Source organism: Chenopodium album, chromosome 7 (genome assembly GCF_948465745.1).
Source record: "Chenopodium album chromosome 7, dcCheAlbu1.1, whole genome shotgun sequence".
In the NCBI taxonomy this organism is placed as follows: Eukaryota; Viridiplantae; Streptophyta; class Magnoliopsida; order Caryophyllales; family Amaranthaceae; genus Chenopodium; species Chenopodium album.
The window spans coordinates 76225620-76243101 of NC_137840.1; the positions used below are offsets into that span (position 1 = coordinate 76225620).

General features: G+C 39.1%; 1 pseudogene across 1 annotated transcript; it reads left to right on the forward strand.

Moving 5' to 3' along the window:
* The first annotated feature begins 2067 nt into the window (after positions 1-2067).
* On the forward strand, positions 2068-16641 carry LOC145639679 (general transcription and DNA repair factor IIH helicase/translocase subunit XPB1-like; annotated as a pseudogene). The gene is made up of 12 exons (XR_014114926.1): positions 2068-2359; positions 2468-2532; positions 3344-3431; positions 3589-3926; positions 4031-4106; positions 4245-4564; positions 4646-4719; positions 13094-13205; positions 13931-14181; positions 14888-15018; positions 15356-15498; positions 15813-16641. The product of XR_014114926.1 is annotated as a general transcription and DNA repair factor IIH helicase/translocase subunit XPB1-like (transcript).
* Positions 16642-17482: the final 841 nt, after the last annotated feature.

Sequence of the window (17482 nt, forward strand, 5' to 3'; positions counted from 1 at the left end):
TAACCATGGTCAAACATGGGTTAAAGCCCTTAACTATGACGTCATTATATCCCTAACCCATTTTTTTTTTTTTTTTTGGGGGGGGGGGGGGCTGGTTAAAGCCCTTAACCATAGTCAAACATGGGTTAAAGGGATATAATGACGTCATAGTTGGGTTTAATGGGGGTTTGGTAGTAATCGCAACATCTTAAAAAATTTTGCGGTAGTAATTCACAACTTTTTTAATTTGCGGTAGTAATTTACAAAGTGGTATTAACTTGCGGTAGTAATTGGCAAATAACCTTTACATTCCCGCTTGTTTTACATTCGGGAATATGATACTTGAAGGCCACTCTTTGAATGTGGTGCGTGCTATTAGAGAGACAAGCAAGAGGGTGCGACTCCTATTTTTCATTTCTATGAGGATATCAATAGAATGAGGAATGATTTTACTAGCTTCGATTGTGTTTATGTTATACGGACGGGGAATACTGTAGCTTATTTAGCCGCTAGATGGGATAAAGGTATTAGTAGTGAAAGTATCTGTATGGACTCTATACCCCAAAGTTTTGTTACTTTGGCGGAACTTGATTTGATCTAATAAATGTTCCCCGTGTTTGTCTTCAAAAAAATAATAATAAAAAAAAAACATATCCTCCTCACTTAAAGCACAATGCAAGCACACTCCAAGTGCGGAGCCAGGGCACCATACCGTCAAAAAAATAAAAAAGGAAAAAAAAAAACAATTACATACCGCGAATGTTCTTAATATCAAGTTTCAAAGTTATTTTACGCAGTTTTCCAAAATCCATCAAATGTAACCTCCACCTATTTAGGACTTTAAGCAATGACTAATTTTTACAAATCTTCTTTTGTGGATTCAAATCACTAAACACATTATTTGTCTCAAATAGCATGATTCAAAATATCAATTATAACTAATAATTCGAGTCTGCATATGTTGAAAGAAATATTAAAAACATTACAATCAAACTAGAAAGGGAAAAAAAAAATGTAAGGCCTTAAACACATGGCCTTTGATGATGGAAAAATCAATGCTCTAACCACAAGACTACAAGTAAATTTGGCTATATTTTTCACTCTATATTTATTTAACTAAAAAACTAATAAACCATTTTTTTATTATTAAAATTCTACTTGTTCTCCATCTCGGACTCTCGGTTCTCCATTGAAGCAGCTTCTGAGGTAAGTTGTTTCTTTTTGTAATCATCATATGAATTTCATAATAATCGTCTAGTTTTATTTGATTTGATTGGTAATTACATTAGGGTTCAGATTTTTTTTACCTAAACTAATTTGATAATTTGACCTTGGCGTTTTACTTTATACAGTTTGTTGGAACCTATTCTATTCATTTTGGACCATATTCTTTTGTCATTTATAACTAAAATAAAGTGTAAAATAATTTTAATTTAGTTAAAAAAAAATATACTTCGTAATATCAAATGAGAAATATAATGAAGTTAGTAACATTAATTTCAATTTAGAGCCTGTTCTCATTGACTGAACTCAGCTGATCTGAACTGAATTGAACTGAGTTGAACTGAACTGAAATGAATATTTTATAAGAGAAGGAAATTAGGAGCTGAACTGAACTAAACTGAATTGAAATGAATATTTTATAAGAGAAGGAAATTAGGAGCTGAACTGAACTGAACTGAATTTCAACGTAAGAGAACAAACCCTTAGTGAAATTAATTTTAATTTCAATAAAATTAATTTCAGCTTAGTAAAAAGTAATTTAAATCAGCAAAAACAAAATTAGGGCTAAATAAAAACTTCCTCGGTTATTTTTTACTTGACCTGTTTTTTTTATCACGCTTGTCAATACAAAACTTCAACTATCAATAACTTTAAATTTTTATAAGTAAAAATATAAAACTATCAACACCAATATGTTTTTCCTCACAATTCACAAAAGATGGGCAAATAAGGGGTGATAAATAGTGTAAAAGTCAAAGCAGGCCAAGTAAAAAGGACGGAGGAAGTACAATTTTCAGTCAGCAATAACGTAAAGTAAACCAGGGCCTAACAGTTCTCAAAAAAAAAAAAAAAAAAAAAAAAAAAAAAAAAAGCCTAACACTCCGTTACTAGTTCCCTATTCCCTTGCTTGGAAATGGATCCTTGAAGCTGACGCCGTTTGAAGCTTTTGACTCCATTAGTGAAGCTTCTTCCGCCATGGAAATGGATCCTTGAAGCTTCTTCCTCGTGACACACCATCTACACTACCTTATTTCGGCGACGAAACCCTAAAAAAATGGAGAAATGAAGGGTATGATTAACTCCAAAGGGTACGACTTTTCGTCTTCGTGAGATTCTATTACACCTACCGATTTCTCCATTGAAGCAGCTTTCTGAGGTATCATGTTGTTTCTTTTTGTCATCATCATACAGTTTCAATTACACAATTTAGGGTTACTTGGAAATTTGTTACTCATTTGAATCCTAATTTGGTAATGTGTTACAGAACCCTAGAATTGAAATTGATCATCTGAATCGTCCTCTATGGATTTCTCCAGACGGAATTTGCAGGTATATCATTCATCTTTATTCTCTGAATTGCCTTTAATTACCGACCTTTGTAAAATTGTAATGCAATGTAATAGTTATCGATTTTATGATATGGTCAGTCATTTTAACATAAGCAAGGCTTTTTCTATATTGTTATATACACATCTTATCCAATGCTCTTTTTTAGGTGACATTGGAGCATCATTCTCTAATTTAGGCTGTCTACGGCTTAAGGTTGCTTTTCATGTCATTGGGTAATGACTTTATTGTGAATGTGATCAATGGGGTGGTTTTCATGCACTGGTGCTTTTTTCTAATAATGCACATTGCTTTGAGCATGGCTGGTCTTGATGCAGTTTGGAGGGTTGTAATTTGATCAAACAAATTGGGAACATCATATAGTTTATTGGGGCTTAAGAATCATAATGGGATTCGTAGAATTCACATAAAGTTGCTGAGGGTAGGTTGTTGTGCAAGATTCAGACTTGAACAAGGGATTTCCTTTCTTCTTTTATGATTTGAATGCGAGCTTAGGAGCTTTGCAACGAGTGTTCTTATATGCAATTTAAATGATAAGATAGGAAGGTGAAAATTAGCATTTAAGGTAGTAAGACAAAGTCAAAGTCTCTTTCTATTCATTGTGATAACACAGTAAGCAATTCTTTCAACTTGGAAGCAAAATCTCAAAAATGTAGCACACAGTAATTTTCTGTTTGGGTATAATTATTAGTAGGAATGGTCAGCCTATAGTTACCTTGTGCTCAGTGTTGGGATTTGGGAAGATTTGGACTTAACTGACCACAATTATCTGATGCTCTGTTGAGAATTGCAGGTTGATCCTGATCTTGACATGGAGTTAAAACATCTTGCACAACCACGACCCTACCAGGAAAAGAGTCTGAGTAAAATGTTTGGGAATGGTAAAGCCTTTGTGGTTTGTGTGCTTATGATGTAGAGATGGATGATGAGGTCTTAGATCAATATCTTGCGATTGGGGTGTATCTGTTTTAATTCAAGCAAATATTGTCTTTAGTTTGTCAAATACTTATAAATTTTGTTTTATGCTATAATCTATAGGTAGAGCAAGGTCTAGCATCATTGTGTTGCCATGTGGTGCTGCAAAGTCTCTAGTTGGTGTAGCGGCAGCATGCCGTATATAGAAGAGCTGCCTTTGTCTGGCCGCAAGTGCTGTATCAGTGGACCAATGGGAATCTGAGTTCAAACTTTGGTCCACTATTAGTGATGAGCACATATGCTGTTTCACCTCTGACAGTAAAGAGAGGTTCCATGGGAATGTTGGAGTAGTTGTGACAACATACAACATGATTGCTTTTGATGGTAAACATTCTGAAGAACCTGAGAAGATTATTGAAGAAATAAGAAATAGAGAATGGGGATTACTTCGCATGGATGAGGTAACTACTTGTGTTGAAGGACCTTGGGCATTTTAGGATGATAATGACCTTGAAGTTGAAGGAAAAATGTCTAACTTCCCCACTTTTAATTTGATGCTGCATAGGTGCATGTCGTTCCTGCTCAGAAGTTTCGGAAAGTTATCAGCACTACAAAGTCACATTGCAAACTTGGGCTTACTGGTATTTACTTTTGCTATGATTTTATTCATGCTATTTATTTGTTGAGTCGATTTGTCGACCATACATAGTTGAAAAAGTGGCACCTCTATTTTTTTTTTAATTTATAAAAAAAAAAAAAAAAAAAAAAAAAATCAGCAGCTACACTTGTGAGAGAGGATGAGAGAATTACTGATCTGAACTTCCTTATCGGTCCCAAATTGTACGAAGCCAATTGGTTGGATTTGGTTAAGAGTGGCTTTATGTGCTTTAATTACTTTGATAATAGTCTTTAATTACCTTTTGGAATAATTTCAGGCATTATATGTGATGAACCTTAACAAGTTTAGAGCATGTGAATTCCTAATTCGATTTCATGAGCGGGAGCGTGGTGACAAAATAATAGTTTTTGCTTATAACATTTTTGCTTTCAACGAGTATGCTATGAAGCTTAGGAAACCTATGATTCATGGTGCTACCAGGTATTGATGACTTGTACAAATGCATTTTGTCTACTTTGGCGATTGCCCAGCTGTGCTTATTTTTCTTTGTTTATTTGGAAGCCATGTTAGAGAGGACAAAAGTTCTAGAGGCCTTCAGAACTTCTAATGATGTGAATACGATCTTTATCTCTAAGGTATTCAATTAATCTAATCTTATTCAAATAATGCTTCCTTGTTTGGGGGAATCTTTTTGGTTGTAATTCTTTGAAGGATAGTCCGATAAACCTTTTGACATCATAAAGAATGATGATTGCCAGTTCCAACTCTTTTATATTTTAGTCCTATTAAAGTTCTTATGGAAATCTATGGACTCTAATCATTGAGTTAAAGATGAGACTATAATTAGCTAAAGGTATGCTGCAACGGACAACGCACTAACTCAACCGAATTCAAGCAAAAGAGAAGAGAAGTAGGCAGAAGACAATGGATTGGATTGATATAGCCGAAAGGCTTTGAGAGTAAACTACACGGCTACAAGGCCTACAACTATTAAGCTATCACAAACTTTTCCAATGAATTCTTTTACCCCTCCCAACTTTCTATTTAACTCCTTACAATTTACTACATGTGACTTAGCTTTAATTACTGTCATAACTACTTTTGTCTTCATGCCATAAGCTGCCAAGGAAATTGCTGAAAAGTACTTTAGTTGTCCCTTGCCCTGCTTGTGATTGTTGTTGGTTGTCTGGTGAGTTGTGAGCGCCCCTCTGTGGATGTCCTCTTCTGCTGTATGTGTGCAGGATTGGTGGCTTGGTAGGTTGGTGTGTTGCAATACTCCCCCCCCAAAAGCACCACCTTGTCCTCAAGGTGGAATTCAGGGAAACGACGCAGAATCGAGGTAGCCTCCTCCCAAGTGGCTTCAAAATCACGCAGTCCGAGCCACTTAATTAAGACTTCTTGGACGGTGGATTTCCCCTGAATTATCCGGCTGTCCAACACCGTGTCTGGTTCAACCACCAACTCCAACTCCGGGGTGATCTGATTCGGAATGGTGGGTGAACTTGGCCTGTCACCACATGGAAGACTGGGTGATATTCACCTGGTAGCACCAATTTGTAGGCTACTTGACCCATGCGTTTCACAACTTCATACGACCCATAGAATTGTGCAGCGAGTTTCTCGAATGGCTTCTTAGGTAGGGAGCGTTGCCTATATGGTCTTAATTTCAAGAACACAAAATCGCCCACGTGGAACTCTTCCTCCCGCCGCTTAGCATCTGCATACTTCTTCATTTTCAGCTGAGCTTGAAACAAATTCAGCTTGAGCTCATCTAGCATTAAGTCACGCTCCTGCAGTAATTCATCCAACGCCTCCACATAAGAACAACTCGTGCCCACCTTAATTAATTTAGGTGGATCCCTACCATACAACACTCGAAAGGGAGACATTTGGGTGGATGAGTGAATAGCCGTGTTGTACAAAAACTCGGCCTAATGGAGCCATTTAGCCCACGCTTTCGGGTGATCCCCAACAAAACATCGCAGATAAGTTTCAAGCCCCTTGTTGACCACCTCTGTTTGCCCATCCGTCCGGGGGTGGTACGAGGTACTCCTGTTCAAGTCAGTCCCTGTAACCGGAATAACTCTTTCCAAAACGAACTCAAGAACACCCTATCTCTGTCCGATACAATGCTTCCCGGAAAACCGTGCAATCGAACCACTTCCCTCACAAATGCTTCTGCCACAGTTAGAGCGGAGAATGGGTGGCGCAGCCCAATGAAATGTGCATACTTGGACAATCGGTCTACCACCACCAAAATTGTATCGACCCCTTAGAGCGCGGAAGACCCTCTATGAAGTCCATAGTTATGTCTTCCCAAACCGCACTCGGAATTGGCAACGGTTGCAATAATCCGGTGAGAGTTTGTTTCTTTGGTAGACATCACAAGCCCTCACATACTCGGCGACGTCACGTCTCATCCCTTGCCAAAACCATTCCCCCGCCATTCTTAAGAATGTTTTTGTCTCCCCTGAGTGTCCCCCCTCCACCGAGTCATGATAAGCCCGAAACAAGGTCAATTTTATGCCGGAATGTTTTGGTATCACCACTCTCCCTTTGTACAACAGCCTCCCACCTTCAATAGAGTAACCCGCAATCCCCATTCCCTCCAAGATTGCGCTTCTAATCGATTTCAGCAGTGCATCCCCCTCTATCTCCGCCTCAAGGGAGTCCCAATTCACCCCTTGCGTACTGACTAGGGCCCGAAACCCGATTTGCCGTACCGGGTTTATATTGCAAGTCAAAATCAAACCCAATTAATTTGCGAATCCACTTTTGGTATTCCATGGCCACTTCGTGTTGTTGAGTGATGAACCTGTTGATCACTCCTCACCACAAATTTTCGACCCAAGAGGTAATGTTTCCATTTTTGCACCGCTAAACAAACCGCCATCAACTCCTTTTCGTACACCGTTTTGCCGCGACTTGTAGGCCCTAGAACCTTGCTGTAGAAGGCGATTAGTCTGCCCTCTTGCATCAGGACGGCCCCGAGGCCAAACCCCGAGGCGTCGGTCTCCACGATGAAATCCTTGTGGAAATCGGGCATGGCGAGTACAGGAGCTTCAGCCATGGCCTGCTTGAGTTTCTCGAATGCGCAAGTGGCCTCCACTGACCACTTAAAGTTGTCTTTTTTTAAGTTGGTTAGTGAGTGGATGGGCAATATGTGCATATTGAGATATAAACTTCCTATAATAGCCCGTTAGGCCCAAAAACCCTCTAAACTCCCTTAAGGTTTTGGGAATGGGCCAATTGAGCATGGACCTCACCTTTTCTTGATCCACTGCCACCCCCATGCTTTGAAATTATGTGACCCAAGTAAGCAACCTCTTCTTTTCCAAACTCACATTTTTTCTTATTGGCATACAATGTGTGATCCCTCAACGTAGCTAAGACTACTTGCAAATGCTTGACATGAGCTTCCTTGCTATCACTATAAACAAGAATATCATCAAAAAACACAAGCACAAATTTTCTCAAATAGGGGCGAAATACCTCATTCATGAGCTATTAGAAGGTCGCCGGAGCATTAGTTAGGCCAAACGGCGTCACCAAAAATTCATAGTGACCCTCGTGAGTTCGGAACGCCGTCTTATGAGTGTCTTCGGGTTTCACCAATTTGATGGTAGCCGGCCTTGAGATCAAGTTTGGAGAACACTTGTGCCCCATGTAGCTCATCAAGGAGTTCATCGATAACCGGAATAGGGTATTTATCCGGCACCGTTTCTTTGTTAAGTGCCCTATAATCCACACAAAACCTCCGAGAGCCATCTTTTTTCTTGACCAAAAGGACCGGGCTTGAAAAAGGGCTAGTAGATGGTTTGATGATTCCCGCGGTCAACATTTCTCCTATAAGCCTTTCTATCTCATCCTTTTGAAATTGAGGATATCGATAGGGCCTAACACTCACCGGGTTGCTACCATCCTTAAGAACAATGGCATGATCACGCCCACGACTCGGATGTAACCCCTTAGGACTCTCGAAAATCCCCGCAAATTGCTCAATTTCGGACTTTAAAAATTCTGGAATTTCTCCTCCCTGCTCACGCCTTCCATATGACTAAACTCCACCAAGAAGCCGCCCTTCTCCTTGCACAACGACTTAACCATGGCCTTAAAGAGTAACCCCGGTACGTGCTAAGGAGGGGTCTCCCCTAACACACGCGGTTTTGCCATTCACCGTGAAGCTCATCTCTTGAGTTTTCCAATTTGTAAGGACCGTTCCCAACTTCTCAAGCCATTGGACGCCGAGGATTACCTCGAAGTTCCCCAATTGGAGGGGTAGGAAGTCCTCCACTACCTCCACCTTGTCACCCAATTTGAGGTGCACTCCAACACACAAGCCCTGTCCCCTCACTGTCTCGCCATTTCCTAATGATACTCCAAACGTACCACTCCCTTCTATCACCATTCCCAACTTCTCCACCGTATGCAAGGAAATGAAATTATGCGTAGCCCCCGAGTCTATCATTACTACCACCTTCTTTCCATTGATCTCACCAATTAACTTCAATGTTTTAGGATTAGTAAGTCCAACTAGTGAGTTCATCGACGTTGAAACGGGAACCTCGACACCCTCACTTGAAGAACCTTCAATGGCAGTAAACTCACGCTCTTCCTACTCCCCGTCCTCCTCTTCTACCAGTAACACACTAAACTCCTTAGCACGACACACATGGTTGAAGTCCTACTTCCCATCACACTTGAAGCAAAGGCCTTTAGCCTTTTTATCTTGCATCTCCTTTTCTGTCAATCTTCTTACTCCACCTGAGTAGCTAGGAGTGATTTTGCTTGGGGTTGATCCAGTTGATCCAATAGACCCAACTGAACTTTGAGGGGCTTTACTTGCTATGTTGGAGAGAAGAAGGTTGGGCTGACCCACCTCCCCCTAATATGGTGTTGGCTGGGCTTTTGTTGAAATACGAATATGGGCTGGGTTTGGAGAATGCCCCGTTTGATTTTTTTAACCCGTGGACCCGATTCCTTTCCTCCACCCTAGTGGCCAAGTCCATAGCCTGCTCCAAGGTAAATGGGTTTAGCATCCATACTTCAGCTCGTATGTCCTCCCTCAGTCCACTGACCCTTCATCAAACTCTCCGACACATCGGAAAGCAGTGCAGCCTTCTCGATAAATTCCCTCCGATACTCCGCCACGGTAGAAGTGTGCTCAACCGCCAGCCACTGCTCGTGCAATGACCCAACGTTGGTCGGTCGGAACTGGGTGAGTATGCGGTGCTTCAAGTCCTCCCACCCTCGCAACGGCCGCCGACGATTCTCCCATTGATACCATCTCAACCCGTCTCCCTCCATTGATACCATAGCAGCCTGAAGTTGTTCCTGCTCCGAGAGTTGATAAAATTGAAAATATTGCTCCGCCCTCAGCAACCACCCATCTGGGTCGTCGCCGGAGAAGAGGGGCATATCCAGCTTCCGAAACTTCCAATTCCCTCAACCTCCATAACTGTCTCCCTGGTCATACCCCCTAATCGGTTGCTCTCTGTTTTGGCCGTTACCGTTGTTTAGACTGAAAGGCCTCCGGGGGAGACCCACCGGCGCCAGACGCCGCCTCGTCCTCCATATGGCCCGGAGGTTTTTTTCCAGCACGTACGGACTCGATGGCTCCACGCATCTCCTCAAAAAATTTGTCCTGGTCGCGTCTAACCAAAGCGATTTGTTGGGTGTGGTCTTCCCGAAATCGATCTATCCTCCCCTCAATCCGCTGTGCCTCGGTGTTCTGCTGCCGGTTAAACTGCTCCGACAAGGATTTCTGGAGTGCCTCCATGCTCTCCGTGATGTTTTGGTCAGGATGGCTTGAATGGAGTTTTCTCCGTCACCCACTTTTGTGACCATATCCAACACATGGCCCTCAAGGGCTTCAATTCGCTGAGTGTTCGATGCCGGAGCCATGCCTGCTGTGATACCACTTGCAACGGACAGCGCACTAACTCAACCGAATTCAAGCAAAAGAGAAGAGAAGTAGGCAGAAGACAATGGATTGGATTGATATAGCCGAAAGGCTTTGAGAGTTAACTACACGGCTACAACTATTAAGCTATCACAAACTTTTCCAATGAATTCTTTTACCCCTCCCAACTTTCTATTTAACTCCTTACAATTTACTACATGTGACTTAGCTTTAATTACTATCATAACTACTTTTGTCTTCATGCCATAAGCTGCCAAGGAAATTGCTGAAAAGTACTTTAGTTGTCCCCTTGCCCTGCTTGTGATTGTTGTTGGTTGTCTGGTGAGTTGTGAGCGCCCCTCTGTGGATGTCCTCTTCTGCTGTATGTGTGCAGGATTGGTGGCTTGGTAGGTTGGTGTGTTGCATATGCGAGAAATGTGTAAGAAATACTTAAGATTTGTGGCTTTAGAGAAGTCGAAGAATTTGTAGTTCATCCAACTCTTTTCTATTGTAGCCCAAACAAAATTCTACTACACTGTTTGAATAACCTGTCTCCACTGAATGAAAATCTGTGAGAATTCTGTTTTAAATTGCACAAATGTTTAAAAAAATCTGATGTACAGTAACCATATTGTAAATCAGTAAAGAGCAAAACAAGTTGGGCACGTGTGGGCCCTATTACCTTCCATCTCTCTCTTTCTTCGTCATTTCATATTCTTCTTTCAGTTTATTATTTGGTTGCATAAATTATTCAATTTATCATCTTCCTTCATCACGTGTGGGTCCTATTACCTTCCATCTCTCTTCCTTGGAGGCTTGTAGTGAGTTTCGGTGAATTATCAACCAAAAAATTCATCTTCTTCCCACCTGAAACCCTTGGTTTAAATTTACTCCTCTTATCCTTGATTTTCCATTCATCATTCTTCCTAAACACCCATTTATCTGATTTCCATTCATCAAAACTCGTATCAATTATTGTAACTTCACTTCTCGAGTACGATTTCAAGTCAATTACTTCTTCTACAACATCATCATCAAATTTCACTTCACCATTGTTTTCGATTTTGATCATTTTCTTCTGTTTTGATTTTGATATTTCAATTTTATGCATTTTTTCTTCAAATTATTGCTTTTTTTTAAAAAAAATTTTTGTTGTTGATTTTTCAACTTCGAGCTAATCAATGAATAAATTGGGTAAAATTCACTAGTAGAATAAACGTGATGGGAAGCAGTTCAAACCCCCTAATGGGAAGCGGTTTTGAACCGCATGCCATTGGGGGGCTTTGCCATTAGCCTTTTAAATGGCAAGCGGTTCTGAACCGCTTGCCATTTGTAGTGAAAGGGCAGCGGTTTTGGCGCCAAACCGCTGCCCATTATGGGTATAAAAAATAATATTTTTTTTTTCAGTTTTTCCAATTAAATTGAAACACAAACATAATATATGCAAAAACATTAATATTTTTTATTAATTAATTGTTGTAATATTACATTTTCATAAAAAAAAAAAAAAAAATTCAAGCATATTACAACTGATGCTAGCTGCTCTTGTTCATCAGCCGTGCACATACCACCAGCCGCGCGCACCTCCAGCCGCACGCGCCACCAGCCGCCACCAGTCGCCACCACCAACCACCTTTACCCGTGGTGGTTAAATTGAAACACAAACATTATATATTGAAAAAATAAACAACAATAAGTAACTTAATTTCAGATCTTTTGTGTAAAAAAAAAAAAAAAAAAAAAAAAAAAATTCAGATCTTAAATTATAAACAACAAAATTTTAAAGCTAAAAACTCAAACCAGACCCCCACCCACCACGACCTCCACCCACGACCACCACCCACCCACGACCCTAACCCAAACCAGACCCCCACCCACCCACGACCCTAACCCAAACCAGACCCCAACCCACCCACGACCCTAACCCAAACCAGACCCCCACCCACCACGACCTCCACCCACGACCACCACCCACCACGAATCAAATTAAAATTAAAATAAAAAATAAAACTAAAATCGAAATAAAAATTAAAAAAACCATCAATCTAACCCGATTTTGGCTTCAAATTATGGTTTTAAAGGTCAAATTCGACCATAAAAACTCTAGATCTAGAGTTTTCATGGTCGAATTTGACCTAAAAAACTTATACACCCACATGCATGCACGAATTTGCTCCAAATTGTTCAAAATTGTTCGAAATTTGGTTGAAATTATCCTCGAAATTAGCTCGAAAATACCCAATTATGTTCAAATTTGATGAGATGAGAAAGAACAAAGAATAGAGAAAATGAAAGTAGAAAGGGCGAGTTAGAGGGAAGAGGAGAGAGAGGGAAAACGAGAGTAGAAGAGAGCAGCCGAAATGAAAGAAGAAAGGGGCGAAATGAAAGAGGAGAGAGAGAGAGAGAGCAGCCCGGGGTAAGGAAGAGGAGGAGAAATAAAAGAGGAGGGGTAAGCGCTTTTAGGGTTTTTTTTTCTAATTGGCAAGCGGTTTTGGGTTGAACCGCTTGCCAATATATGTAATGGCAAGCGGTTCAACCCCAAACCGCTTGTCATTATATATATTGGCAAGCGGTTCGCGCCAAAACCCTTGCCTTTTGATACTCTGTTTTGCATATGTATCTTAATTACTTTTGTGAAAAAAAAGGGGTCACTTTTGTGAAAATAACGGGTCACTTCTGTGAAAAAAAAAAAGGATCATTTTTGTAAAAAAGGATCACTTTTGTGAAAAAAAGGGTCACTTTTGTGAAAATATGGGTCACTTTTGTAAAAAAAAAAAGGGTCACTTTTATAAGAAAAAAGGGTAACTTTTCGCAAAATGTTCGATAAAATTATTGTAAACCGGGGGCATGCAAAAGTTTTTGTTTAAATTGATTTTTTTAGATGGGACTATAATTTGCTAATGGTAGGTGAACAAAGTGTGAGAAAGGCTTAGGATTTGTGGTTTTATAGTGTCTTAACTAACTTTAATTATCAGATAAGTGTCATATTAAACTTTTTAGCAATCTGGTTGAATATTGCTGGCATGATAACATTTATCTTCATTTGGATTAATTTTCTTGCCAAAACAATAGTGTAAGTTATTTATATTTTGTTCTTTTGATATTAGATTGGCGATAATTCCATTGATATACCCCAAGCGAATGTGATTATTCAAATTTCATCACATGCTGGGTCTAGACGTCAAGAAGCTCAGCGTCTTGGCCGTCCTTAGGGCAAAGGTTTGTGCTCTCACATATTCTTTTTGGTCTGAAGAGGGTGCTTTAATTATACGTTACCATTCTTGTTTGTTTTTCTTTTTCCTTTTCATCTATTCTCAAATAACCCCTGGGTGGTGGGAATAGAAACATATAATTGTTATACTATCTGAGGTATGCCCCAGGGTTACTGGAAATGAAATACAGGGACATTGCTTAATTTGTTAAGTATACAAAGTTTAAGCCACTTATAGGACGTCCCAAAATTAAGGCTTTGATTGATTGATACAAAGTTTAAGAGCTTGCTCTAAGTGCAGTAGTAGTCTGAGGAACCCAATTTTTATCTTGCACCTGCTTTGAAATCCCATTATGATTTTTGCATTTTTGTTACTTAACATCCAAAGAATTAACTGAAATTGTTGCCAGGGTCTCAGAATTCAGTATTATATTTGCATTGGGAAGCCGCTAATTTGTTAACTTATAAACTTTCCAATTCTGATGTCTCTACAATTAGTGAAGAAGGATGAAGATTAATTTGACTGATAGCAATATTCCCCTATCTGTGTATAGTGTATACCTTTTCTTATCTGGTTTCATATTAATACAGTTACATGGATTACTTTTAAAGAATCTATTTCACCATTTTCCCTCTAATTCTGTTTTGTTGTAAGAGCTTTGAATTGGAAATTTACGTAGCTGCTATTTATTGCCTTTTTTCTAAAACAAAAATTCTTCTCTGTAATTGGTAGGGTCGGCCTGAAGACAGGATTGCTGGGGATAAGGAAGAGTATAATGCCTTTTTCTATTCAATTGTATCTACTGACAGTCTGACACACAGATACTGTCTGCATGTAATTGGTAAAGCAATTCTTTTTGGGAAATTCTAATCTCTTTAATAATAATTTTTATATTCTTTCTCAATATTTCCTCTTAAATGTAGGAGATGTATTACTCAACTAAAAGACAGCAGTTTTTAATTGACCAAGGTTGCAGCTTTAAGGTAATATCTTGTATTTTTTTTTTTTTTTGTGGATTCTGGTTAGATCTTTGCAGTTGACATATAGTGCTCTTTAGTGTGAAGGTGTTTATGATATTTATCAGCTGTCCTTACTGTCATTAGATAGTTTGATGTTTAAAGTTATTTTGCTGCTGGCTGCAGTTTATTCTTTCGCTTTTAACAAGTTACTATATATGGATTTGCCATCTTATTTATTGTTTTGCCTGTATTAGAGAAATGATTTATGATGGTGTAGCTCCAATTCTTCTTAGTATTTGGCTGGCATGTAATCTGAAATCAGCCATATGAGTATATGACAATCAACTAGATTTTTTCCTCGTATCCTTTTATTTCTTTACTAAATTTATGTTTAGAAATGAAATTGTTCTGGAGTTGGTGTTGTATTTGTTTTCTTGCTAAACTTGGATACTTGCGTGTTCTTACTTGATTTTCTGATTTTCTGTTCTTTATAGGCTGATTGGAAACAAGTTTTTTTCAATTTATTTTGCATGGTGCTAGTTATTGATATATATGCCGTGTAGCTTATGTGCATTTGTACCAGAATAACCACTTTTCACTATGAAGTATGTTTTTTTTTTTAATTTCTGCTTGTGTTTGGCCCTTCTAATCTACGGACTCTTGCTATCATCCAAATGGGTTTATGCTATACAAATGTGTTAAGTGGTATGATGGTTCATTTCTGCTGTAGGTAATCACAAGTTTACCTCCTGATTGTGGATCAGAACTCAGCTATAGCTCGGTTCAGGAACAGAGAGATCTCCTGAGGAAAGTATCCCACTTTTCAACATCTGGCTGCTTTATTTTTCCTCCTGAAAAAAGGTATCTGTCTATTCCTCCTTGACTCAAATCAAGAATATCTTTTAACTGTTATGACATTAGCGTTGAGTTTTGGTGATGAAACTGATGCTTCTTTGGTAAGGGCAAGGTAGTTGGCACAGGAAAAAAGTAGTTGGTCTTTATTACTTAGATTTGATGCTGTATTTAAAAGAGAGCATGATTTAGCAGCTTTTGGTCAGGCTACCTCTCCCGTCGGTCTTTGCAATGGAAGTCACATTTATCAATATAAGCTTGTATTAATGAGTTTATTGGTACACCACACAAGATGCTGCTGAAAAAAGAATCTTTTATAGTGTCTGATTTCAGATTCTGGTAACAGGTGCTAACTGCTGGGGATGAAGCTGTTGATCTGGAGATGTTGGATGAAGATGCTGATGAAATAGCCCTTGAGAAAGCACGTCGTACCTCAGGATCTATGAGTGTTATGTTGAGTGTTGGTGGGATGGTTTACACGGACTACAAGTAAGGGTATCTGGTTTTTGAATGCCATGCTTATTAACCCGTTCTTAGGCTAAAGAAATTTGCATAATTTTTCCGCAATCTGCTTATTGCTTGACAATTTTAAACTTGTAGTCACCAACTCCATTATCATTATACGAGATGTTATATCTCTTTAAGACCAGCATTCCTAGGCTTTGGTTCATTGTGATTTGGCATTTGGTTTCTTCTAAAGATTAAACAAAATCTTAACCCCAGAAGTTAAGCGCATGTATTTTGTGAAATACTGTTGGATTGCCCTGACTTATATAGTTATATGCCGACCATCTACTGTGCAGTACTGGACATAAGAGAGGACACTTGAAGAGCAAGATGAAGCCCAAGGATCTATCCAAACGGTATTGTCTTTTCAAGAAGCGTTTCACATAGAGAATTCCTGTTCAAAATTCTAATAATGATGATTAATGAGTGGCTGGAAAATTCTGAAATGTAAATGAATTGGGAAAAAAAAAAAAAAAAGGCCAAGTAAGTAGACATTGTATATAATACTTGTTTTGTTGTTGCCCATTTTAGGAAATTCTGACTTTTGGTACTTCGAAAATGACTCCTATTGATTTTTGGTATTCATCTAAAATTTTATTTTATTTGGTACTCATCAAGGTACAAAATATAGGTTTTGGTACTACTTAAATCTGTTTCGATTCTGTTAAGTGAGACTCATTATCTAATTATTTAATGATTTAATATTTTTTTTAAACTTTTATAAAAAACTTTAAAAAGAAAAAAAAAAAAAAAAAAACACCCACCCACTACCACTTCTCCCCCCTTCCCCGTCAGCCACCCTTCCCCCTTCCCGTGCTGGCTGTTGGTGTCCAAACATTCCCCGGACGCCAACGAGTCCACCTCCTCCATTTCCCTCCTCCGATCTTAGCCACAACAGCAGCAAAATCGTCGCACAACAACAGTTGTCCCTTCAAAACAACCAGCATTCGCCAAACAACCCAATTTTGTACATCCCTCTTGTTTGTGCCAAGGGGAAGTATTCGGTACGATTCTTCTTGTTTCAGCCTAATACTCCATATTTTTCTACACCACTAACCTCTACTTTGTTGGCTAATCTTGCCCTAAGCCCCAATCGCACAAAGTTGGTAACATGCTAATTACTGTAACTAAGGTCCCGTTCACTTCAGCTTAATTTCAGTTTAATTCAATTTAGTTCAGTTCAGTTCAGTTTAGCTCTAAATTTTCTTCTCCCATAAAATATTCATTTCAACTCAGTTCAGTCACCTCCAATTAGTTCAATTCAGCTCATTTCAGTAAATGTGAACCTCCAATTAGTTCAATTCAGCTCAATTCAACTCATTACAATTGTAATTGACAATATATATCATCATAATACCATTGTAAAATATGATAAATGGGTGTTGAGTTTGGCTCAGGTTTAGGTTTCTTTTAGTAATATCGGGTCAAGTTCGAGTCGAGTTATTGGGTTGGATATATAAGAAAGTGAAAAACTTTATTGTGACAAGAGTGTCAAAAGTTAACCTAACCCGAAATACCGACTCAAATCCGATTATTAACCAACCCATCTGAACCCGAAAAAATGGTGACCCAAACCCGACCCGACTCGACCTGAAACCAACCCTAGACTCGAGTATGTGAAACCCGAACCTGAACATGAACTAACCTGAAGATGACCCGACCCGAATGTAACCCGTAATTTATTTACCTGAATCGAACCCGACTTGAACCAAAATTGACCCAAACCCGTTTTAACCCGTCAAAACCTGAATTTAACCCGATTTGATACTAACATGACCTGAATTCAACCCGACCTGTTCCTAACCTAACCCGAATTTAACCCAACCTGTTACAAACCCGACCCGAAATCAACCCGACTTGTTATTGACCTGACCCAAATTAAACCCGACTTGTTATTGACCCGACCCGAATTTTACCAAACCTATTACTAACCCGACCCAAAAATTCAACCCAATCTGTTACTAAC